Source organism: Staurois parvus, unplaced genomic scaffold, assembly GCF_062004578.1.
Source record: "Staurois parvus isolate SC_StPar_1 unplaced genomic scaffold, SC_StPar_1.0 ptg000063l, whole genome shotgun sequence".
NCBI classification, from domain to species: domain Eukaryota; kingdom Metazoa; phylum Chordata; class Amphibia; order Anura; family Ranidae; genus Staurois; species Staurois parvus.
Genome location: NW_028317859.1, coordinates 1,507,499 through 1,534,039, shown reverse-complemented (window position 1 = coordinate 1,534,039; position 26,541 = coordinate 1,507,499). Strand labels below are relative to the sequence as shown.

General features: G+C 42.8%; 1 protein-coding gene across 7 annotated transcripts in view; it reads left to right on the top strand.

Annotated features, from left to right (window-relative positions):
• Positions 1-3,030: 3,030 nt before the first annotated feature.
• ATP6V0A1 (ATPase H+ transporting V0 subunit a1) overlaps positions 3,031-26,541 on the top strand; it is a 172,109-nt gene continuing 148,598 nt past the window's right edge. For 5 of the 7 annotated variants that reach the window (XM_089668779.1, XM_089668777.1, XM_089668780.1 and 2 more), the window contains exon 1: positions 3,031-3,188. The gene's annotated coding sequence lies outside the window, so the exon portion shown is untranslated. Of the gene's footprint in view, positions 3,189-13,182; positions 13,245-26,541 lie in introns of those variants that run through there. The other 2 variants (XM_089668774.1, XM_089668775.1) reach the window with 2 other exon arrangements.

Here is a 26,541-nt window from a genome sequence, read left to right as displayed (position 1 = left end):
GTCGAGGGGGACAGATCCTCATAGGAGACAGATTTTCATGCTACACCGGAACGGCGCGGGAACACGGCGAGAGGAACGCGAGGAGCAAAGGTAAGTGAATTGACACAGGGGGGACTTGGGGACTTAATATGCGGGATGAATTAATATGGGGAATGAATTACTATAGGGGGGATGAATTACTATATGGGGGATGAATTACTATGGGGGATGAATTACTATATGGGGGATGAATTACTATGGGGGATGAATTACTATGGGGGATAAATTACTATATGGGGGATGAATTACTATAGGGGGGATGAATTACTATAGGGGGGATGAATTACTATGGGGGATGAATTACTATAGGGGGGATGAATTACTATAGGGGGGATGAATTACTATGGGGGATGAATTACTATGGGGGGGATGAATTACTATGGGGGATGAATTACTATATGGGGGATGAATTACTATGGGGGATGAATTACTATATGGGGGATGAAATACTATGGGGGATGAATTACTATGGGGGATGAATTACTATATGGGGGATGAATTACTATGTGGGATGAATTACTATGGGGGGTGAATTACTATGGGGGGTGAATTACTATGGGGGGATGAATTACTATATGGGGGATGAATTACTATGGGGGATGAATTACTATAGGGGGGATGAATTACTATATGGGGGATGAATTACTATGGGGGATGAATTACTATAGGGGGGATGAATTACTATAGGGGGGATGAATTACTATATGGGGGATGAAGTACTATGGGGGATGAATTACTATAGGGGGGATGAATTACTATGGGGGATGAATTACTATAGGGGGGATGAATTACTATAGGGGGGATGAATTACTGTGGGGGATGAATTACTATATGGGGGATGAATTACTATGGGGGATGAATTACTATGGGGGGTGAATTACTATGGGGGGTGAATTACTATGGAGGGATGAATTACTATATGGGGGATGAATTACTATGGGGGATGAATTACTATGGGGGATGAATTACTATATGGGGGATTAATTACTATGGGGGAATATTACTATACTTACTATGGATGACACATACACATCATTCATCTACTCTTGGTCCGGCCCCCGGGTCCAATATATGAACCCATTGCGGCCCTCAAGTCAAAACGTTTGCCCACCCCTGGGTTAGACAATAAAATTATAACACTACATGATTTGCAGGTGTGAAAATGATGACGTTTCCGGTTGAAATGTGATGTAACATTCTTTTGCTTCCCCTGTGTGATGACACACCTACAGTAGCTAACAGGTGGGAAGGAGATGCGAGGTACAGTACGAAAGGTTATGATGGGACATACAATTTTCGGGAAAACGTCGTCTGATAAGCATAAGCACTGTCGACATGGTCAGCTGACCGAAAGAGACAAAAGGACATTGGATTGTAATCCGGAATAGGAAAACAACTGCTGCAAAAGTGACTGCAGAGCTCAATCTCTGTCCCGTGAAGACTGAGATTGAGCTCTGCACTCACTTTTGCAGCAGTTGTTTTCTTATTCCGGGGTCACAATCCTGCACAATGTCCTTTTGTCTCTTTCAGTCAGTTGGACATATTGACCACGCTTATGTTTATCAGACGTTTTCCAGGAAATGGTATATTCTGTTATAACCTTTGATATTGTACCTCGCAACATGGGAAATAAATTGGTAACTTCAGTCACAGAGGCACCAGCTAAGCAGGCACCAACAATTTGCCCTCTTTGAAGCTCAGTAAGATCTGACACGACTCTGTCTTACTGGTAGAGCATGAAGTGAATGGTGAAAGTGAGGATTCCCACCTGATAGCTGTGAGTCTTATCACACAAAGTAGTGTGTTAAATCACTTCCACTTTTAACATGAAACATGGGGTCACTTTTCCATCTGCACAAAGCTGTGGATAAGAGGGGAACCACCAGTCCTCGTGTACAGGGCCCAGGCCAGCAGTGGGGCCCAGGCAGATGGGTGAATTGGATGTGGGCAGGGAGAATGATTGGTATGGTGGGAGGGGATAACTACTGGAACCGATCCCCTGTATGACTTTCTCTGCAGCAGCTGAAAGTTGGCTTCTTCTCCTCTCCCTCCCGCTGGCTTTCAGCTGCTGCACAGAGAGCCATACAAGGGATCAGTTCCAGTAATTAATTGCCCCACACCACACCTATCAACATTTCAGCAGCTGCAAGCACACAATAAGATCTTTCAGGATCACATTTACCAGCCTCTTCCTTTCCCGAATGAACACCATGAGTGCTCAGTACCAATCACTATGTACATTCATAACTGAAGCACAGTAAACTGTGTTTTTTTGGAAGGGGGGGCTGCCAGGTTGGCTGTATGGGGCCCCATGGTTTCTAACAGCAGCCCTGTACCTGCACCATGTATTTTTTGTCTTTCCCGTGTGTGTATAAATGATGCATAGTTCTGTTTGAATAGGCACGCAGTCATTATAAGGACATAGTACCAGAGTAGACAGTTTCACCAACAATATGCACATTATACATCAAGCAATGAAAGTGTCCAGTACCTGAAGAACATTTGCTTTCCTCAGCACAGAAGCTCACTGTGTACAATAGTGTTTTGGAGAAGTGCAGATCAGCCAATAGCTATCTGTATACAATTTATAGGATTGAATGTTTTATCTGACATGTTAATTAACAACCACCTTAAACATGCCCAGTAAGGTCCTGAAATCCCACATTCCACACACCGCCGACAACTGACAGCTAATCACGTCATCAGCCTGGCGTGAATCATGTGACCTCCGCCCTCCTCAATGCGGCAGATCCCCATCCCCCTTCTTCTCTGGTAAGCTTTGTCATGTGACCCTTCCTCTCTGATCCCAGCGTCCATATTGGTTATGGGCATGACAGGCGGATATACATATATTGGATAAAAGAGTGTGAGTCTCGCTATATCCCTGCCCACACAGAGCAGGCAGAATATAACTCTACCCTGGTCATCCACCCCGCAGGAGAACTTGAGCTGGTGACTGTCCGGGAACACTATGATAAGGGAAGACATGACAACCTTCCCTAAAGCTCGACGAGTAGCACCCCGCCTCCTTTCTCCCTGACAGCCAATGGCGGCGCTGTTGCTTGTGGGCTGGTGTGGTGACGTCATGCGGCTGTCCTGTAGACTGAAAGAGGGGAAGGAGCAGCTGATGCTGGGCTCTCATCTATAAGGTAGGATTATTGTAGAATAAATGGGGGGAGAGAACATATTGGGGGGCGCCTTCCCCTACTCTATGTACACGGTCTATACATACACCTATGGCTGTCACCTGGGTGTGAGCACTGACCATTGTATTGTACAATATTGCATCACTGGCCTAAAACCAGCAGGTGTGGGACTACAAGGCTCAGCAGTCGGGTGCATTGGGCCCTAACGTCGTCTGGGGGCCCCTAGATGTAAGCTGGTTATCTGCCCATTCTAGATCTGGTGTCCTCATCCCATGTCATACATTATCCATAGAATCGTATCAGTGCTCACAGATCCAACATACAAAACCCTCTCCATGGCCTCCCTGATTGATTTTTTTTTTTTAACCTATTTAAAGGCATCATTTTTAATTTCAAAATGAAATCAAAGTAAATATGGGGGAGCACAGTGGCTAAGTGGTTAGCATGGCTGCTTTGCAGCACTAGGGTCTATCAGTTCAAATCCCAACCACAGCACCGGCTGCACATTCTCCCTGTGCTTGTACTCCGGTTTCCTCCCACACTCCAAAGACATGCTGGTAGGTTAATTGGCTCCTGTTGAAATTGGCCCTAGTATGTGTATGAATGTGAGTTAGGGATCTTAGATTGTACGCCCCTTGAGGGTTAAGGACTGATGTAAATGTACAATATACACTGTATTGCCAAAAATATTGGGACGCCTATCCAAATCATTGGGTTCAGGTGTTCCAATCACCTCCATGGCCATAGGTGTATAAAATCAAACACCTAAGCATGCAGACTGCTTCTACAAACCTTTGTGAAAGAATGGGTCGCTCTCTGGAGCTCAGTGACTTCAAGCTCCCAACTTTGGTGGAACAGTTTGGGGATGGCCCCTTCCTGTGCCAACATGACTGCACACCAGTGCACAAAGCAAGGTCCACAAAGACATGGATGAGTGAGATTGAGGTGGAGGAACATGACTGCCCTGCACAGAGTCCTGACCTCAACCTGATAGAACACCTTTGGGATGAATTAGAGCAGAGACTGCAAGTCAGGCCTTCTTGTCCGACATCAGTGCCTGACCTCACAAATGTACTTCTGGAAGAATGGTCAAACCTTCCCATAGACACACTTCTAAACCTTGAGGACAGCCTTCCCAGAAGAGTTGAAGCTGTATAGCTGCAGAGGGCGGGCCAACTCAATATTGAACCATACGGACTAAGACTGGGATGCCATTAAAGTTCATGTATGTGTAAAGGCAGGCGTCCCAATACTTTTAGCAATATAGTGTATATGAAAAGGCAGTGCAGAAATTGATGGTGCTAGATAAGTTCCTGTAATAAATAAAATAATTACGTCTGCAGTAAGGGCTCATTCGCACAATGTGCAGCCACCGGTGGTTTTCTGCACTAGATAAACCCAGAACACTGCTACCTCATATACAAAACACTCTTCCCATTCATGCCATGTTGGTGGTGTGATGAGATGTTAAGTAAAATGTAGCATGTCTGCATTTCTCTGATGGCACTGCATGTTTCTGTACAGTAGCGCAATGTGCTGTGTTATGAATGAAGCCTCACTATGTGACATTCCAAATAAAGTTTAAAAAAAAAAGAAAAAGTGAGCACTGCACTCACTAGCCTGCACAGTAGTGTAAATGTGGCCTAACGGCCGGTTACACTGGTGGTGAGGATGTGGTACACCACCTTACTGTCTGTCAAATGCTTTCTGAAGAGCAATCTGAACAAGGATTGGATCAAATGAATGGGCTGAAATTGCACTGCACCAGGATTACATGTGAATCTCACAGGAAAGCACAGTGGGGTTTATTTACTAATGCTGGAGAGTGCAAAATCGGGGCTCACTTCTGCATGGAAACCAATTAGTTTCCCGGTTTTAGTGCCAAAGTTTAATTAAGCTAAGGTTAGAAGCTGATTGGTTTCTATGCAAAAGTGAACCAGATTTTGCACTCTCCAGCATTAGTAAATAAACCCCATTGTGCTTTCCTGTGCAATTCACATGCCATCCGGATGCAGTGCAATTTCAGCCTATGAGATCTGCTTATCATTTTACATGTCTCACTTGACACTCTGATCATGTGTTTGTTATTACTGTATAGTTAAACCTGCATTAAATGCAAAATAAAAATATAAAAAATACATTGCTTACCAGCCAATAAATGTGGTGGCTGAAGCAGTTTTTCCTTTTTGAAGTCTCTTTTTTTCCCCTTTATTTTCATCTGGTAACCCAGCCAGTAACATACTTTGGGAGGAATTTACTAAAACTGGAGCAGCTGTACATGATAGCCAATCAGCTTCTAGCTTGTTTAATGAAAGAGGAGCTCTGACCCCCACCCCAAGAGTTAAAACTCATCGGCTATCGGGTGCTGGCTTGACTAAGGGAAACTGCCAGTGAAGCCTTGTGGCTTCATGGCTTCACTGCCATTTTCTACTGTGCATGTGCGTGCTTTGTAATTGGGCCGCAGTCTGCAGAAGAAGGGGGGGGTCCGAACATCCGGATCAGTTCGCCACAAGTTGGAGCAGGTACCTGTCAAAACTAAGTACCTGCTTCCCCAGCCCCCACTAAAAGGTGCCATATGTGGCAGCGGAGAAGGGGGGGGGGAGGAAGACAAGCAGAGCTCCCCCTTTTGGTTGGAGTTCAACTTTAAGCTTTAACAAAACCTGGAAGCTGATTGGTTTCTAGGCAGAGCTGCACCGGATTTTGCACCATGCAGTTTTAGTAAATAACCCCCTTCCTGTCTTGGGGTGTCTGCATTCTGGATGAAGATATAAAGTGTACATCTTTGGATAGCAGCATTGTCAGTCTGAGGAGAGGGCAGTGTTAACTAATAAATTAAAGCTGTGAACTCCAGCTAACACTTTGAGTAGGTACATTTTTTTTTTTTCTCCTTTCAAGTTTAAACTTTTTACATAGGTGAAAAAAGCTGACCATTGTAAGAACCCCTGACAATGGTAAATTTTGTCTCAACCCTCTAACTGCCATTTTTTTCTGGACTGCTTGATCTGCTAAAGGCTAGGTTTACCTTTTAAAAAAAAAAAAAAAAAATCCATGCACATATTTTTTGCAGGATAAAAATATGTATTTATTTAAATTTTCCATAGGAGCCGGCAAAGCATTGCAGTCGCGATCCATTGATCACAGGTCAGGCTCCTGTAAGCTCTTCCTCCAGCTCCCCTGCCCTTATGTATGGCCTTTCAGTTGGAGAGCTGGAGGAAGTGTCAATGGATTCCGAGTACAGTGATCACTACATTTGTATTGAACTGAGAATTACAAGTCTGTCTACCACGGTTTATTCATTCACAGAACTCCATGAATAAAGGATGCGGCTGTGCGAACAGATATAAGTAACAAATTTGACAGCTGCTGAGGGGGTGGGGAGGTTGCTTAGCAACATGTGTGTTATGTCTGTAATCTTGGTGGCATAACATATAACCTGACAATACATCTTGGCCATTGTAGTACAGGATGGCTGAGCTCCCAGCACTGCCAGAAAACTGACCATGCAGGGATGAATGTGCTCTCATGCCTAGTGTAGTCAGTTTTTAATAAAAAAGCAGAGGAACTGGCAGGAACACAAGGAATTTCACACAAAGGAATGAAAAAAGAATCGGAAGCTTTTTCTTACAAGCATGTGGTACAGCAGGCACATCATCATCAGGAATAAAAAATGTTGGGGTAACAATCTTTAGGCCTCTTGCACACAGTAATGATGTTTGAGCATCTACATTTTTTAACATAGTTTCAGGCACTTGTTTTATGTGTATTTGCACATATTTTTGTGCATATGTGCGTTCCCGCATTTGTGTGCACAGTATACTGTTAGGAAAAATTCATTATTATTTATGCTCATATGCGCGTATTTGTGTGCATATGCGTGTAGGCAGTGTAAATTACTGACCAAAAATATTGATTTTATTTACTTTTTTTAATGCCGAATACACAGTGTGACGATTGTGCGCAATAGAGACATGGACGCTGTACACAACAGCTATCTTGTTAGGCCTCAGCCATTTTGTTTCTCCTCTCCTCCCTCTTGAAATTGAATTTGTAGCTGTAAGTTGAATGGACTGCAAAAGGGCCTCTTATCTTAAATAGTACACAGATAGATGAGCTCCAGAGCTGTAAACCGCTTATTAGTCTGGTGCAGGAGGTCTGCTTTGAAAACCACTTTCCTCTGCCCGATTGTTAAACAATAACTTAGTCAGCCATGACCTATTAGGGCTCTAGGATACAGAGTGTGCCATAAAACGTCTATTACACATATAACCATTTCACATACAATTCATAAAGTTCATCAGGAACTGGGCACATTAGTATTAGGCATATATTTGGATATATAATTTTTATGTGAGCCCAGCAAGATCATGAATGATTATATTAGCACCTAGGAGAGAGAAGAAATCAGTTTCTTCCTTCCTGAGTGACAAGGATAACGCTGTGTTTGGTATCCCTGGGTTTGAAATCTAATTCTGAATATTAATCTGCCAGTTGCTAGAATACCACCTGCACATACTGGAAGTTATTAATATTAGTATGAAACTCCAGTTGGGACTTGGGTATTAGCTTAGGGGCCGCCTAGCACCCATCCCCAAACTGGATGATTGGTCAGCTGTTCTCAGGCGACACCCTTTTAATATCATAGAAAAAGACTGACAGGCCTGGAGAAGGAAGCTCTCATTTAACATCAATCAAGATTATCTTAACGGACTTGAGAGCCAAGGAAACCTTTTTGCTCAGACACTTGGACTCTGCTTAAACCAAGGCCATTGCAAGTATTCTGCCTTCTTAACTCCTTTCTCTGTTGCTTTATTGTTCTCTTTATATCCTGGTAACCTCTATTTCTGTAAATATTTTAATTACACCATTTTTGACTTTTTTGTAATAAATCCAATTCTGAAAAGTGTTGAAACTGTATCTAAAGCTTTTAATGCAAACTAAAGAATCCCTGTCTCTGGAGAGTGCTACTGTATGTAATAACCCTCTGAATAACCCTGTCTGTGGTGACAGTGTGTATTACAGATGTTTATGCTAATATCATAGTGTTACTGCTAGGATTTGTGAGTTTCCTCCTCCTCTGTAAAAAAGGTGGTGGTGGCAGTGTGAAGGGTTAATTGCATAATTAACCTAACCCAGTAACAATCGCTCTCAGGCTGCTGGCACATAGATTGTGGCTCCGCAAGCTGGAAAATCTTTGTGCAGGGCGTAGCTGAGAGTGGCATTGTTAAGTGACAGCGCTGTGCAAGATCGGCTGGTCCTTCGGTCACGAGTTGGTGAGAAGGGCAGGGGTGGGACACCACGTTTCGTCACACACAGCGCTTATTTATGCGCCTGTGTTCAAAGGCACATTGTAAATAATGAGCTACATTTTACCTCCATAAAGAAAAATGTTGTACTGAGCTGTTTCAAGCTGCAGTGGTGCAAGAGGCCTCAAGGTACAGTGAAAAAGACCAGACCTATTGGCCAGATCAACAAGTGAAAATAAAGGAAAAACAAATCAGTTGCAGCCACCACATCTTATGGTGGCCATACACTAGACAAAAAAATCATTAAAAAATCTGTCATTTGGACAGTTCATATTTCACATAGTGTGTTTGTTCTGTTTACACTGTGTACATGTTATGAGTACGTGTAAGTGTGTGTGTGTAGTTTCAGTTACTCAGTGAAAAGTTGATTTAGTGTGGAAAAATGTTTTTCTTCTTTTTTTTTGTTTGTTTTTTTGTTTGGCTGCTCGTCAGAATCACTTGGTTTTAGTTCATTTTTTGTCCAGTTAATGAGCACAAATCAATTGTGATGTGTTTGAGCCAAAAAGTGGAAGGAAAAGTTTGCAAAACTTCTGCTGAACAGGCAATAAATTGAAAGGTTAATGTGTTTCCCGCACGTTAAAATGTAACTGTTGATACTGTACCTATGTGACCCAGAAGGAATAACAGATGAAAAACTGATTCATTTATGTCCATTGAATGATTAACCGGTCAAAATTTCGTCATTACATTTTGACAATATTATTTACTCTCATGACCATGTGTTTAATTTTTTTTTTTTTTTTTAAAACCCATTCAAACGATTTTTGACTAGTGTCTGTCTAGCATTAGAATTGGTACGTTTTTGTTTTGGAGTTTAAAGCAGAACTAAACCCTCCTCTCCTTTTTAATCCAAGGAAGCTGCCATTTTAGCCTCCTTCTGATCTGCAACTGCCGTGGTGCTGCATGTGATCAGTTATGACACCGGCCATTTGATGGTTTTACAGTTTGGTTGACATGTAACAGCATTCCCAGGATGCTGTGAATTTTACTGTTTTTGAAACTGTTAAATTGATGAGTTTAGTTCTGCTTTAACTGTTTCCCCTAAACATGGTTGGTTGTGCTTTCAACTGAACTGTCAAATGACTGGTGTCATAAGTGATCACGTGCAGATCAAACTGAGGCTAAGATGCCATCTTCCTTGGCTGTAAAGGATGGGAGGGTTTAGTTCCATTTAAAGATGAATTCTGCCAATATAGTATAAACAGACAAAACTCCGCTGCAGGCTAATTTTCTCTCTCATCTCCTGGATGCAGGAGCTGGCTTTCCACAGTTGTGAGCTACTGCACATAACTTTTTGAATACTCCTCCAAAACAAAATGGAGAGCCACTCGCTATAAAAGCTCATTTCTAATTTATTAAACCCAAATCATGCACAAACAGGCAATCTGGTGCCAGGATACCACCAACGCATTTCACTTCTCACAATTGCTTAGACATAGGGAGCTCACTTTTCAGGTTCTCGTTCATAAAAGGTTTTATTTCTTTCCAAATAATACAATCCGGGGAATTGAGCAGTTGTACATGGCAACCAGTCAGCTTATAACTTTCATTTTCAAAGCTTAGCTGAAAAAGGCAGAGAAAAAGGCTGATTGGTTGCCATACAAAGCTGTACCAGATCCTGTCTGCTCCAGGAACCATGGAGAAATTAGTATAGACGTGACCGTTATTTTTTTCATAAAGGAAAAGATAACTGAAAGACTAATGCAGCCAGCATGTCAAAGGACTTTTTTTTTCCCAACATGTTGGGATTAATATGAGCGTTGTAGAATGACAGATGTATGATATCCTACCAGGTGGATGCTGGCCATGCCAGATTTTGCACACTCCAATTTCACAAGTTGCATGCCAAGTCGCAGCAATGTGAACTGGGGCTAAGAGTGCATTATTTAACAGATTTTAAATATTTCAGTTTTTCATGTTTTGCACTTAAAATTTTAATGTTATTTTATGACTAGGGTTTTTTTTTTTTTTTCAGCCAGTTGGTTAAATGAGAAAAAAAGAACTGATTCAACCATCCAAATGAGGCATATAGAGGAATCATCCCCTCTGCTGGGATATTGTATTGTGACAGCAGGACTCTGTCAGAAAGTTTTCCAACATTCCTGTTTGACAGAAGTCAATCTAACGATTGACTCCTGTTGAACAGAGATCAAGATTCATCCTATTCCTGCTTAAGCGGCTGAATTTGTAACCATTTATGGCCAACTTAGGAATGTTTTTTTATAAATTCTCAATATTTCCCTGTATCTTCATTCATAGAAAATCTTCCTCTAATGCAGCATTCGTGTGTGAAAAAAATTGTGCTAAAATAACATTAAAATGAAACCCTAAATTTTAAATGCAAAACATGAAAAACTTAAATATTTAAATCTGTTAAATAATGCACTCTTAGCTCCAGTTCACATTGCTGCGACTTGGCATGCAACTTGTGACGCATAGGGGTTGATTTACTAAAATTGGAGTGTGCAAAAATCTGGTGCAGCTCTACATGCAAACCAATCAGCTTCCAGTTTTTTTTCATCACAGCATAATTAAACAAGCGGAAGTTAAAAACTGATTGGCTATCATGCACAGCTGCACCAGATTCTGCTCTCTTCAGTCTTCGTAAGTCAACACCATAGAGTCACATGGCAAGTGAAAACTCAGTCATTTCAGTGATAGCTGTTTCAATGTGACTCAAGTTGCAATAACTTTTTAAAAGGTTTCTGCACTACTTTGATGTGACTTCAATGTGACTTAGACTCTCATGGATTTTAATTTTGCATGAAAGTCGCCCTGGAGATTGAAGAAAAGTAAGATAAATACCACAAGTAATCAGCCAACACAGCATTTTCATTATACCGGTATGTACTGTTTATGACCCATTTTCTCATTCCTATTGGTCACATTTGTAATTTGGTGATTTCTATATAAATGCGCTGCTTCATCTATATAGTTATTTGGACAAGATTATTCGTGGCAGCTGTCAATGTATCTTGCTGTTTGAAAGAGGTGCAGGTCACCATTTGTGCCATGACAGGCCTGCTGTTCTCACTCCCATCACTGGTGATGGCTGGCTGTTTGAGTTGTTTTTTGTGAAGACAATCAGTTACAAAGCAGAGAAGAGTTCTGCCAGTAGTAGAATGCTGATCCCTGTCACAGGATCGCTGGCATCTGTCTCAAGACTAACTTACCTTTGGTAATAAGAATTCACACCTAGTGTACACTTACTGTACAGTACTTTAACCACTTTCTACCGGGCACTTTCACCCCCTTCCTGCCCAGGCCAATTTTCAGCTTTCAGCGCTGGCGCACTTTGGCAATTGCGCGGTCATGCAACACTGTACCATATGAAATTTTGATAATTTTTTTGAGACAGAGCTTTTTTGGTGGAATTTAATCACCACTGGGTTTTTTATTTTTTGATAAACAAACCAAAAACAACTGAAAATTTTTGCGGAAAAAAAGTTTTTTCCTTCGTTTCTGTTATAAAATTTTGTAAATGAGTAATTTTTCTCCTTTACTGATGTGCGCTAATGAGGCTGCAGTGATGGGCACTGGTAGGTGGCACTGATGGACATTGACAGACATCACTGGTGGGCATTCACAGACATTACTGATGGGCACTGACAGGCGGCATTGATGATCAGTGTACATTTCCCCTCTGAGGAATGCGGATTACCGGCTCTCCTCTCATAACGAACTGTCAGCGCTGAAGGTTTTTTACCTTCATACATACAATGCATGAAGGTAAAAAAACTTAAACCTTTAGAACCATTGCTGGTTCAATGTCTGGCACATTTTGCTGGCTGGAAGCACCTTGAATGACAATTGCAACAAAAAAAAAGCAACAAAATTTGAAAACAAAAAGTTTTTCTTTTGTTTCTATTAGATAATTTTGCAAACAGGTAATTTTTTTCAGTGATGATGGGCACTTGTGGGCGGCACTGCTTGGCACTGGTGGGTGGCACTGCTGGGCACTGATCATCAGGGCACTGATGATCAGTGCCAGTCTATTTTCTGACAACCGGCAACTGCATTTACCGGTGAACTGCTGTGCCATTGGACACAGCTGATCACATGGTAAAAGGCTGCTGTGATTGGCCTTTTACCACATCACGTGATCAGCTGTGTCCGTAGGACTTTCATGTAGAGCTCACTCTTCTTGAGCTTGCCTGTATTTTGCTCTCTGGACCTTTGACAAAGTGGACATTTGATTTAAGTGGCGTAAAAAAAAAACAGGAGTCTGCTAACCTGTAAGTGACAACTGATATTTCCTATTAGTAATATTGTAACTGGGATAATGAGTGCTAGCAGGGTGGAAGGTTTTGTACAGTGCAGTGTGCCGCATGTATGCAGCAATGGAGTAACAGCTCCAGGATAGATACCACTTCGACAGATATGAGCGGGTTGCCCTTCTGGAAGCTCGCATTAGAGATCTGGAGATGCAAGTTGCAACACTGGGCAGAACCGACAACCTTGAAAGGGGTCTTCTGCTCTCTGAGCAGGTAGCTAATGGGACTGATGCAGAGGGGCTAATCAGGATTATCAGGTAGGCAGATGGGTTACTGTAACGAGAGGGAGTGGTAGGGGCTCACCAAAAAGGAAGGCTGGCCCTGGGTTTGTGAACCCAAAGAGATTTGCCAAGTTGGGTGAACTTATATATATATATTTTTTTTTTATTTTTTATTTTTTTATTTTTTTTGCAATTTCAGGTGCGACTTGCATAGACATCTGCGCCTGAAGTTGCACTGACATGTAGTTATGTGACTTCAAGGTAAGTTGCATGATTTCAAAGGTGGGTTCAGTGTGAACAGACAGTAAGTGAACATTCTGTTGGTCCACTAGCATGTGGCATTTTTATTTTTAAAGATACATATTTCAAAAAATGTTCAACACCAATACACAGAAAGTGTCCAGGGATGGGAGACCAGCTCCCCTCTTCAAGGGTTACAACCAAACGTTGGAGGCAGGCACATTTCAAAGTACAAAATACTTGTAAATGCAAAGTGAAATGTCTGTTAATGCAACATGTACCAACAACCGGTATATGGCGTTTTTATTCCAGTTACTGGTACCCTATATAGTGCAGAAGCTTTGTATTTTTCTTGGGTGCAGTAAGGCATAAGTGCAAAGCGTCTGCTTTAACTTCAATGGGCTTTCCATTGGTCTGTCCCTGAATTGATGTATGGGCAGCTCATTGAAATCTATGCAGCAGAAAGACATGTAAACAAAGTCGGAGCACTTCAGAGACTGTTAGCTGTGGAAACAAAAGCCTCTCCTCTGAGATGTGTATTTTTAATGCTCAACTGAACTTTCAGTTTAAATTGGCTAATTCCAGGTGCATCAAAACAAAAGGCCTACAATAGCTTACCATATGTGTTTTTCAGAAATGGTCAGGACCGAAGTAGAAAAACCTGTCCTCTTGCAGCATGCTGTGGAGAAGGGCCCCTTGTATTTGTGTGGAAGCAGTGGCCTCCTGCTGAGCCATTGCTAGAGCTCTCCAATCAGCAGGGAGCATACACCTTGCTGATTAGGTATAGGTTTGACTTGACAGGAGTGTGTGTTAGACCTCTGCAGAGAGACCACTGCGTGGTGGGGACCAGTATGCTGGAAGGGGATAGGCTTGTCTGCTTAGGCTGTGGCTGACTTCTAAAGAAAATGAATTGTACAATTTTGCACACCACTTCTTCTTTTTATGCGCCTGGAATCTTTTTAGCTGGTTTACAGCTGAAATTTGAGTGTGGGTATTTTTCCAATTTACATGGTTCCAGCTTGGATTGCCACTAGCCTCTGGGTCCTGCTGCTTGGTGACCAAAGGGGGCCGCTTGCTTGGCATAGGCACAATTCAGAGAGGTATTTTCTCAGTGGGTGCAAAGGTGGACGAGTCAGTGAACCTATCAGCTGGTCCTTTCTTCTCCCCTTGTGACTCGCATCATCTACTTAATGTCTTTGTTCTCTCACCTATCCGGATTTGATAAGGAAGCCTGGTGCTTTGAAACACGTCATCCTATTGGTGAGAGAGTTCCCATGACCACTCCCCCGACGATCATGGTGCTGCTGATTACATCACGCCCGGACCTTGGATACCACACTTAGCATCCATCTTCTTGGTGTCTCCTTGGGCTGTTACACACTGGGCCACTACGAAGCGCTTCTGCGGGTCTTCAACAGCCAGTGTGACCAAAAAAAGGAACAACTTAAAGTGGTTAAGTAGCGCAAAACATCATAAAGTGAATGAAACAAAACTAAATATCAAAATATGACTTTTGATGTAAAAAAGTACATAATAAACCCACATAAATCTTCAAGTTCTCCAAGAATGTTCACCACGTGTACAAAATGAAATGTCCCCCCTTTCGGGTGTTCACTCATCAAATGAATATGCCCCCCACACTCATTGTTGGCCAAATCACTTAAAGAAAACAATAACCATCTCCCATACATCAAGATGTCACTCTCTTCAGGATGCACAGGTATCATTCCATAGATTGGTTGGTAATAGATATAAAGGCATTGAAAATGGTGACAAACACCCTTCTTCCTCCTCTATGATCACCTCCCAAATGGTTATGTAAGGGAAAGAACACAAAAGAGAAGCCCAAATAGCCACTTACAAGAATAAAAGAAATTCAAGCTCAAAAATGCTGCAGATAGTGAAGCCCTGCAGTGCTCTCCCCACCGCCGAATGTCACACAATGGCGCCAATCATATCCTTTCTGGTTCCGCTTTCGTCACTTCCGGTTGCTGCACAGTCCCGGCCCTGACGCGTTTCGTCACTTCCGACATCCTCATAGGGTTCAGCAGCTACTGTCCAGTGTGTCCTTTCCAGCTGGTATGTGATCACAGATTCCACCTTCACCACCAGTGCTGAGATACATTTTTTTTTTTTTTTTTTGTACAGAGGTTGGATGTGATCTTTTGTTTACATAGGACTGCATTTTTATAGTGACTATATAAGGGCTTGTTCACACTTGACTGTTTTACCAACGCTTGCCAAAGGCCCCTATAGCGTTTTGCAAGCGTTGGTCCAGCGTTTGTGGAGCGTTTTTTAACGCTCGTCAAACGCCGCATGTGCGGTTTAGTGGCGGTTGCTAGGCGTTTGCCGAGCATTAAAAAAAAGCCCCACAAACGCCTATAATGCAGTTTGAATGGTGTTACCGCTCCGCAACCGCACGTTTGCGGAGCGGCACCATAGACTAGAATAGGAGGCTTCAACACCTTCTGACTCGACCAGAGGCGTCCGTTTTGCCGCTTCAACGCCTCCTGACTCGACCAGAGGCGCCCGTTAGAACAGCACCATGTGCTGTAATGTGCAGAATTGGCAGAGGCGTTTGGGAAGCGGTAAAAACGCTTCCAAAACGCCTCTCTGCCGCCTGCACACAACGCTAGTGTGAACGTAGCCTTACTGCCATGAAATGGCTTTTATATAGACTTTCTCTGGAAGCAAGATTGATCATTTATTCCTCACCCTTTATTACAGTCATGGACACCCTCTGATTATTAGTGTGCAACATATAGTTTTCTTTGTGACCATTTTCATTTCTCCAGTGGACTGCTAGCAGCCCATAAGAGTGGGACCAGAGACTACATTACATTATATTGGGGCTCAAAATTTTAAGCCCTGAGCTAGTAGCCAGGCCTTAAAAGTTACTTGCTACCAGTTGTCCCACCCAACCCCTACCCTGCTATACCCCTAATTCCACCCCTAAACACACCCTCGTAAATTATCTCTTGAAATGTTTTATGTGGTTCACATGAACGAAGTGCAATTTTGATGTGGTGCTGGAATAGCACAAAAATCTGTGCGAATTCCGCACCTCATCAGTGTGAATTCTGCACTGCATCAGTGTGAACTAGGCCTAGGCCTGGTTCACACTGATGCTGTGTGGAATTTGCTGATTTCTATGCATCTCCAGCATTGCATCAAAATCCCACTCCATTCACGTGAACCGCTGCAGGTGTGTATGTTAACGACACCCCAAAATTGGTTCGCAACATTCAGTGTGATTTGCAGAATCTGATCACATGGGTGTGCATACCCATGCGATCCAATTCTGGTGCGACAAAAAAAGTTTCCCGCACCATTTTGGTAGGGATGCGGTGCAATTTGAGCCGTACAAAATGAATAGGCTCAAATTGCATTGCTGCAAAATTCGCATGCGATTTTGTACAGGAATGCAGTGTGATTTCTGCGCGAATCACATGCAATATGCCCTGTCATGGCAGTGTGAACTGGGCCAAACCTTAATGCCGGTCACCATGTTGGGTCCAAGAATTTCACTCACATTGTGAAAGAGACAGACCGTTCTTGGCAAGAACTCTCTCTGTCTCACAAAGTGAGTGATGCTGAACAGAGGACAACATGTTAGAAGATAAAATGAAGGATCAGACAGCTCTATAAGTACACTAAAGCATCCTCTCATGATGTCTCATCAGAGTTAAACTGAGTTTTTACAAATTCTTAACATTTTTGTTCTACTAGTAAGTGTTCACTGGCAGGCTAGCGCTCACTCACTTTTTCTGGTCTGGGCCAGCTCCCAGTGGTGTGTGTGGTGGCAGTAGAGACAGCTATCCGGCATCAGGCCATAGGGGCTCCTCCTTCACAGTCATGGGTCTAGTGACTGCTAGTTCCCACCCCCTGCTCCAATGGCCATAGAGGGAACTGAGCAGCCATGGAGAGACTTGGTGAGCGGCCCTGGCCCGAGGGTCAGCCCAGCTGCTGCAGCTGCTTTACGCAGCCCGGCGTACACACTCGCCCCCATGTTATTTCCACTCGCCAAATGCGAGGTGAGTGGAAATTTTGAGGCCTGCATTATATTATATAGTGCCCTATTTATTATATGAAGATTAGCCTATATGGTTTATTGCTTCCTGGTGTGGTTGCATTGTTACATGTGATCAGTTATGACACCAGACATTTGATGGTTTGACAGTTTAGCTGAGAGCACAAGCAAATGTGGCAGTTTCATTCCTGACATGCCTTAAATAAGTGATTTTTGAAATTGTTAAATTGATGGGTTTAGGTCACTTTAAATTGTTTTAAATGTTTATCCTTGCTTCAGTTCCAATTTAAAGAGCACTATTCAGGATAGAAATACAGAAGCTGACATTCCTGTTTGTTTTTAGCTCCAGGGCACAGTCACCATTGTATCAATAAGCAAACTACTGAGCTGAGTAAATGTTCTGAGTTAGTAAATTGTGCTGAAATGAGGATGACAAGAATTGTAAGTCAACACAGATGCACCATTTTCATAGTAATCCTGGCATTTTGATCCATCTAGGATTTTTTGGCTATTACAGCAACACAAAAGGACTTATAATTGTATCTAATGCTGTGTAGTGTACATATACTGTATATCTACACCTTTTCTAAAAATATGGCGTTTAGATTTATAGTCTGCAAAAGATCTGGCTTTGTATGGGTGGCTATCTATAGAGAAATAAGGTGGATCATTGCAAGGTAGATTGCCAGTTTAAAGTGGTTCTAAACGCTAGATATTTTTTTACCTTCATGCATTCCCTGCATGAAGATAAAAAAATGTCCATGTATCCCTCACCTATCTGTATACTTACTTGAGCCTGATCTCAATCCAGCACTGCCGATTTTCAGTGGCTCTCTTCTCTTTCTGCTCCCAGAGGCAGCACTGGGAGCCATTGGCTCCTGCTGCTGTCAATCAATGAGCAGGATGGGGGGGGCTGAGTCATGCTGTATGTGTCAATAGGCGCGCACAGCCCTGCTCATGATTGAGCACACGGATGTGCCCCATAGCAAGTGGCTGGTTTTGGGGGCTTGCATGAAGAGGAGGAGCCATAAATGCTGGCAGGGAACCCCAGAAGAAGAGGTTTGGGGCCGCTCTATACAGAAGGCATTGAATAGATCATGTAAGTATAACATGTTTATTATTTCAGAAAAAAAGCCTGTACAACCACTTTAATTTTGGTGGTATTTAATCACTGGGTTTTTTATTTTTTGCTAAATGAAAAAAGACTAAAAATTTAGAAAAAAAAACAAACTTTTTTCATTTTTGAAATGTACTGATGAGGAAGCTCTGAAAGGCGGCACTGATAGGCTGCAATGATTGTCAGGACACTGAGGATCAGTGCCCTGATTATCAGTGTAAATAGATCGCCAACAGTCTTGTTGGGTATTGGCTGTCTCTTCCTCACACAGACCGTGTGTGAGGAAAAGACTGCCAATAACTGGCAAGTCCATTTACATGTGATCAGATGTGATTGTACAGATGGTAAAGGGCCGCTGTGATTGACCCTTTTTTTTTTTTGCCAAACAACTTTTATTGTCAAAGAAAATGAAAAATGGGAACAATGCTTACAGGATCTTGAAGATACAATCAGCATAGTAAACGGTGTTAAACCTTGGATGCGCAGATCTAGTGACATATGAAAATCAGAAGCATTAAACAGACAGCATTGAAATATGAGGAGCCATAACTACCTTGACAATACATAATATAGAAACCTGAATAAATGAATAGTTCACCTGGGACACTGTGAAAAGGTCTATGGGTATACGCGATCACTTCCTGAGGGATATATGGCGTTATCTGCATTAGAGTAGGGTATCACACCTGCAAGAGCCTGTCTACTAACAATTGAGAAGGGGCAAGCCCAGGTACATCTAACCAGCCTTGCCACACAGATATAGTAGCCTAGAAACTATGGTATAAGTTCCGGGTTGTAGTGTCTCCTGATCCAAAGCACCCAACAGATAAGTTTAAGAGATCTTGGGAAACCGTATATTGTGATACTAGAGAAATGGTCTGTAGGACCTCCCTCCCGTACCTGTACAGTTTTGAGCAACCCTGCATCTTGGGCAATAAGGGGAGTCTCTCCTGCCCCACTGGTGCAGTTGCTATGGTCCTACAAACCAGATGGAGAATAAATAATTGTGATAATTTGTGTGAGGGAGAGAGAGAGAGATTACCGGTACGGACTCCAGGGCAGCATCCCAGGCGTCTCCAGCAATATCCCCAATATCTTGGGTCCACTGTGTCCTACCACGGAGACTAGCACGATCCTGCACAGTAGCCAATAATTGTGAATAGATCCTCAGTGGTTAGGTGTGGGGATATCAAATGGGGGAAAGACCACCAATATGAGGGAAAAGGAATTTTGGTAGCAGTACCCCCCCGTACTACTGAGCTGAGTTCAAGGCACCAAGGATCATCCGAGTCCCCAAGATCATGTTCCAGGAGGATTCGCAAGGTGATGTTCCGCTCCGTCCAACCAGTTCATGGCTGCATTAGGACTGTCGAAAAAGTGAGATGTGTCTTCAGCAATTACCTTAAGTTTTAGCCGGATATAACATGGCATATTGAAGGCCTAGAGCCCGGAGCTGGTTTTTAATATCCAGGAATTTTGAACGTTGCTTTTGAACCTCTGCTGAGAAATCTGGAAATAAGGATATTTGAACATTGTCAACCGACATATTGCCTTTGCTGCTGGCCTTAAAAAGAATGGTATCTCTGTCCCAGTAGTTGAGTAAGCAAAACAGGGGTGAGGAGGAGCTCTATGTGCACACTCCACAGCAAACATGGGGAAGAAAGCATCACTCCCAAAGGTGGAGGTTAGCCAGGCTTCAACAAAAGCTACAGGATTTTTACCTTCTGCACGTTCCGGAATTCTGACCGCTCTCACTTTATTTCAGCGTAATCTGTTTTCTAAATCCTCCAATCTAGAGGTGTTGGTAGAAGAGACTAATTGCACATAACGCACATCCCTGTGTAATGGTTGTCAGTCATCCTCCAGTGTGCTCACTTTCTCCTCCAATGCAGCAGTGCGGTCCCACAGCTTTTGCATATCTTTACGCACCAGGGACAGTTCCACTTTTATCCCTTTTACTTCCCCAGTAAGATCACAATAGATGAGGTGCAAGTAGTGACCGCTGAGAGAATCTCTCTAAGGTTAGGCTCAGGATTATCATCACCAGGTGAAGTGGGCTGTGCCATATTAGACATGGAGGATAGGATACTCACTCTGGGGCTGCAGGATGGGGTTTCCTGGTCTGCTAGAGCTGAGGGGGTCCAATCACTACCTGTAGAGCCCAAGTCCGGATCAGCGTTGGAGTCCAGGAGCTGTTTTTGTAAGTTCTCTCTGGTGAGCGGTTTGGCAAAAAACGTATGTGCAGCCTTCCTCTGTTTCTCCTTTGCTGCATGGAGCAGGGTACCGCCTTCTTGCCCAGCCAACTCAGGCAAGGTTCGGGCCTCTTTTCCTTGCTTTGCCATTACAGAATAGGGGAAGAGGGGCAGCAAATGAAAGCAGGAGAGTCAGAGTTTATCCCAGGGACCAAGGAGGCAAATCTGGTCGGAGAACGTGGTGCCTATCAGGAGGAAAGTCAGGATACCCAGCAGAGCTATCTAGGCACACGTCCTACTGCATGTGATGCTAGCCATGCCCCCCCCCCGTTATTGTCCCTTTACCACGATCTGTGATTAGCTGTGTCACAGAGTGCGTCTGATGCGTGTTTTTAGGAAGGATGTCTATAGACTCTTTCCCAGAATGAGAGAACCACTCTGTAGCCATCGTTCGGCTATAGCACTGTATTAAAGTGGTTTAAAGAGGAATTTCACTGTAGCTGCTGACTTTTAAAAATCAGGTACTTAGCAGTCCATGGATTCCAATGCTGTTTTCCCACAGCTGTTAATTCTCATTTTTACAAATCCCTGGTATCGCAATCTTGGATTTGGGAACCAGCTGTGAATTTTTGCTCATGCAAGAGCATGAGGCAAAGGGAGACTAATCCTTTTGTCTCCTGGGACGTACTACATAGTACGGTAGTGTACCTTTCGTTGGACATTTTGGCCACTAAATTTATACGTATCTAGTGCGACTCACGGGAAAAAGAGCACCTGGCTGTCAGGGACTGCTTGAACAGCTACAAAAAATGTACCTGCTAGTGAAAGCAGAGATCAGGTCTGATCTTGCTAACCCTGCAGTTTTGTGTGCAATGTATCAAGTGATAATGATCTACTGACACTGTACTTGCTGGGGGAGAATGGGGGGGTGGTTAAGTGTAGGGGCTAAACGCAGGTGTTAGCAGGTGCTGGGGCTGATCCTGCTAATGCTGCTTTTTTGGGAACACTATAATATTGCGAACGCTGATATAGTTCTGATCTGATCAAAGATATTTATCCATTCAGACACTATAGTAGCAATGGAGATTTATTGTGTATGTGAGCGTGTTCCTGGAAATCAGAGAGTTAAATGTGGTGATTGATGTAGTGGCGAGCTGTCTGGGAGAGACGCTAACTGACGTTAACGCTAGCTGAAGTCGCCGGTGACACGAATACAGTGATCAGCAAAAAAAATAAATAAAAATATGTACACTGTACTAATGACACTGGTGGCAGAGCAGTGAAGGGGGTTAACTGGTGGCGATCAGGTGGTTAAATGGAACCTACAGTGCTTTTACTGTCAGTGGATCTTCTTTCTCTGGAATGGAATGTGCCCAGGGAGAGAAGATTACAATACACAGGCGTAGGAAATGATACAAACACAGGTACAAAAAGATCTGTGATAGGGCAGTGATCACTCAGCAGATCCAGGCCAAACATCACTGGCTTAAATCTGCTGACTGGTGCTGCACCAAATCACAGCGTTGGCGGGCACGCATGACCCCTATCCACGATCGGAGCTGTGTGTGTGATTTTTGCGCAGGGAACCTACCCTGTAGCATTAAAACTATAGGGCGGATGGCAACTGGGAAAACCGTTACAGGAACAGTTTTTTGCTCCTTTTTGTGATAAAGGATTTACATAAATAAAAGCTGATCATTGTAAGCACCCTTGTCAATGGTAAATGATTTATCTTAACCCTCTGTTACATCTGCAGCACTGCTTGTTCTGTTGAAAAACAACAGACCTACTGGCTGGATCACCAGGTGAAAAAGCCTAAAAAAGAAAACTAATGCAGTCACCACATCGAAGAAATGGTAGGCTGCAATATAATAAATGTTTGCTGTTGGATTTAATACCACATTAACCCTCTAAAATATTTATTTTCTGCAGCACTAGAAATTCTGCACAGGTCTTACAAGACTTCTTCTGCAAACTCAGACAGCTGGTTTAGAGCAGCTGTCACAGTATAAAGTTTTTTTTTTTTTGTTTTTTTTTAGTAATGTTTTCACAAATCCGTTTATTCTACCAATAAATCTTCTATAAACACTTGTAATTATAGAGTTCTCTGCTTTAGTCAAACAAAACCTTTTTTCTTTTGGATGAAACAAGTCAGAAATAGTAACTAGGATTCAAGAAGTGGCCTGAATATAATGGAGGTATTGTATGTGTTAATGCCATGCATTAGTTATAGTTGTTTGTGCTTTATTGGAAAACTGAACAGTTCCTCTTTTTTCCTAATAAAAGAATTTAGGTTAGAATCCATTACTAATGCTGAAATGAGCATAGCTGAGTTCCAGCATGGATTCTAGGCAGTAGTTTGTTTTTCTGCACCATGGCTCCTTGGAACTCTTATGGCTTTTTATGTGCTGTATACAGTGACTATCAATGTGTTCAGTGGTCATTTCCAAAGTAGAAGATTGCAGGTAGTCTAAACCATGTTTAATTATTTAGCAATCTGTTTCACACTAAATAATCAATTTCTCTTTTTTTTTTATAAATAACAACTCTGAACTAAACGGGGATTTTTGTATGAGCATTACCTCTGTGATTCTGATCCACAAAAAATAGCTCCTCAGTCTTTTTTCGTTCAGCCCCTTTGTATGGGTGTGCGCTTAAGTATGGCTATGCGGTTGAAATACCAACTCCCCATGCTAGCACATATCTGTTTTTGTGCTTAGCATGGTTAGTTTGGAAAAGTAAATGAGGGACTGTCAGGATCACCATTTATTTGTGCCCAAAGGCACAATTTATCCTGGTAGACCAGGATAGACCAGTGGTCTCCAAACTTCGGCCCAAAGGCCAGATGTGGCCTTTTGCTTGCCTTTGGGGCAATATTTCTCCCACTTATGAGGACCTATTTCTCCCTGTGGCACCAACAATTGGCCATAAGTACTATCAATGATGGGGATTTTTTCCATTTACTATTCCATCCAATGACGCCAATGATGGGGCACTGTTTCTCCCACTGGCACCAACAATTGGCCATAATTGCAGCTAGGGATGCACCAAAAGTTCAGCGGCTGAAACATATTGTTCAAAAATAGCCCTATCGGCATTTTGCCAATAGGAAAAATTTAGCCGATACAGGGGGCTGTGTGTACTGCAGAATGGGGGGTGGGAGGGGCGGCTGTTTAAAGGCAGAAGAGGAGCAATGTATACAGTGAGCTACCGCTTTCCTTCGCTAAAGCTCCAAGAAGGAGTTGCCATTCTCCCCGCCACTAAAGGAAACAAAGGGGTGGGGTCACTGGGTAATATCACTGGGTGACTCTGCCCATTTTTTGTTTCCTTTAGTGGTGGGGAGAATGACAGCTCTTTCTAGAAGGGGGAAAAAAGCTGTTAATTACATTTAAAAACTGGCATTGACATATAGTGGCAGCCAGTGAGGGAGCCTGAGTGTCTACACTGCTGCACTCCTGCCCCCTCCTTGCACACACTAACCCCTCCACCCCCTCCCCCCTACAAAGAGGACCTGTCACTCATATACTATCGCATAGGGGAGTATTGGTCCCCTATATGATTGCAATAAAATCATAAGTTAAAAAAAAAATACACATTAAAGTAAAAAATTTTGAGCCTCCCAACCCCCACATTTGCAGACATTTCGGTTTCAGTTTTTGGCCACATGCATTCTGAATTTTCGGTATCTGTTTTCGGCACCAGAATTTTCATTTGGGTGCACCACTAATTGCAACTACTGACACCAACAATGGAGCCTATTTACTGCCACTGACACCCAATGGTGGGGCATTATTACAACCACTGACATCCTTTGTAGGGTATGACTCCTCCCACTGATACCAAAAAATCGCCCTAGGACATTTTCTACCCTGATTGGCCACAGTCTGGCCCCCATAAAGCTTGAAGGACTGTAAACTGAACCTTTGTTTAGAAAGTTGAAGACCTCCCCCCCATACTAGAAAAATACTGTATATAACTGATAATATTTTTACCCTTGCACATAATTGGGTGTTCAAACAGAGCAGCGTGTTCACTAACAAAAAATGTGAAAAGTTAATAGCCTCTACTCTTTAGGTAAATAAACCTGATGGAGGCTTAGGTTCCAGAAACTGATGAGAACACGGACTCTGAATGAAGGCCGTTTACATCCAGGGATGGCCTTTCTGGCCACATCTAACTCCAGTTTGTATGTGGTCATAGCATACAGTGCTGCTGCATATGAAAGCAGCAACCTATCTGCCCTCATTCACCTGTCTGCATGAGACCCAAGTCATACAAGCTAACCAATCAGAATCTTAATTTTAAGGGCTCGTTCACACTAGGCTGTTTTGCCAACGCTTGCCAAACGCCCCTGTAGCGTTTGGCAAGCGTTGGTCCGGTGTTTGCGGAGCGTTTTTAACGCTCGGCAAACGCTCTGCAAACGCCGCATGCGCGGTTTAGCGGCGGTTGCTAGGCGTTTGCCGAGCGTTAATAACGCCCCACAAACGCCTATAATGCATTTGAGTGGTGTTACCGCTCCGCAAACACCCCGCAACCGCGTCGCAACCGCACCGCAAACGCCGGCCGGGCGTTTGCGGAGCGGCACCATAGACGAGAATAGGAGGCTTCAAAGCCTCCTGACTCGACCAGAGGCGTCCGTTTTGCCGCGACGCGACGCAAACGCTCCTGTTAGAACAACACCATGTGCTGTAATGTGCAGAATTGGCAGAGGCATTTGGGAAGCGGTAAAAACGCTTCCCAAACGCCTCTCTGCCGCCTGCACACAAGGCTAGTGTGAACGTAGCCTAAATGTCTGGATGATTATTCAACTGGTAATTGCTTATGGTGTTGGATTGCAGTGCTGCTGAGCAGTGATTAATCAGATAATTGCTTTCTATTTATTTGAGAGATCAGCTGCTGCACATGTGATGTCTTTATATACCCAGCAGCAAGCTGGCCTACCCATGTTTGGTTAGTCACACTGCTCTCAAGTGATCTTAGATTCCTGGTTTATACACTTTTCCTTTTGTCTGCAAAACATGTCAGGACAGCTTGCTTCATATGGTTATGCAGAAGATGCACATTAAGATGACTATGTACTGTGGATGGCCTTAAAAGTTGTTTCCTTGAAATTGCTTTAAACTATCAGCTTTCACTAAAAACCACATCGTCCATATAGTTTCTCATTTTCCTTCCTAAAGTCATAAAAACATAGAAAAGTGACGGCAGAAAAATTACCTAGTGGTCTGTTGAGTTTGCCCGTGTTTTTTTGGGGGGAGTTAACTTTTTTTTTTTTTTTTGCCTGAGCATAGATTTATGTTTGTCCCAAGCATGTTTGAAGTCACCAGACTTCTAGGAAATGTTTCATTGTATTATTACTTAAGGTGTATAATGCTCTAATGAATATAATGATCACCTTTTTTTTTTTATAATTAACTTTAATGAACTTCTGTATACTTGTATACATGGGGTGATTTTATTAAACAAAGCACATGCATAAAAAGATGTCTGTTTAGGTAAATGTGGATCTTTATAAGGCTACTTTAACACTGATCCACGGAAAAAAGTGCATGTTTGCTATTGACGCTCGCTTACTGCATCTGCGGTTCATTTTTAATATGTCATGTGACTCAAAAACTTCACCAAAAATGCACTGTGGCTGTTTTTTTTTTTTTTTTTTTAATGCGTTTTTGCAGCGGTTTCCATTGATTTCAATGGTCAGGCGCATTGCTTTGACCAGTCACAATGCACTGTCAGGGCGCAGTGCATTGTGGAGCGCAGCAGGTGAACAGCCCGCCAAACGTCCATATTCTTGTGTTAAGTGAACACATGAACAGTCAATGTTCGAGTCGAACATTCAGCCCAACACTAATTGGCACCAAACTTTTTATGCCACTTTGTATCATTTTTCTCTGTGATGGCTTCATTAGTTTTTCTTTTTTCAGGCTAAGAACACTTTTAGCAAGTACATAAAATACTTCATGATCTTACCAGAAATGC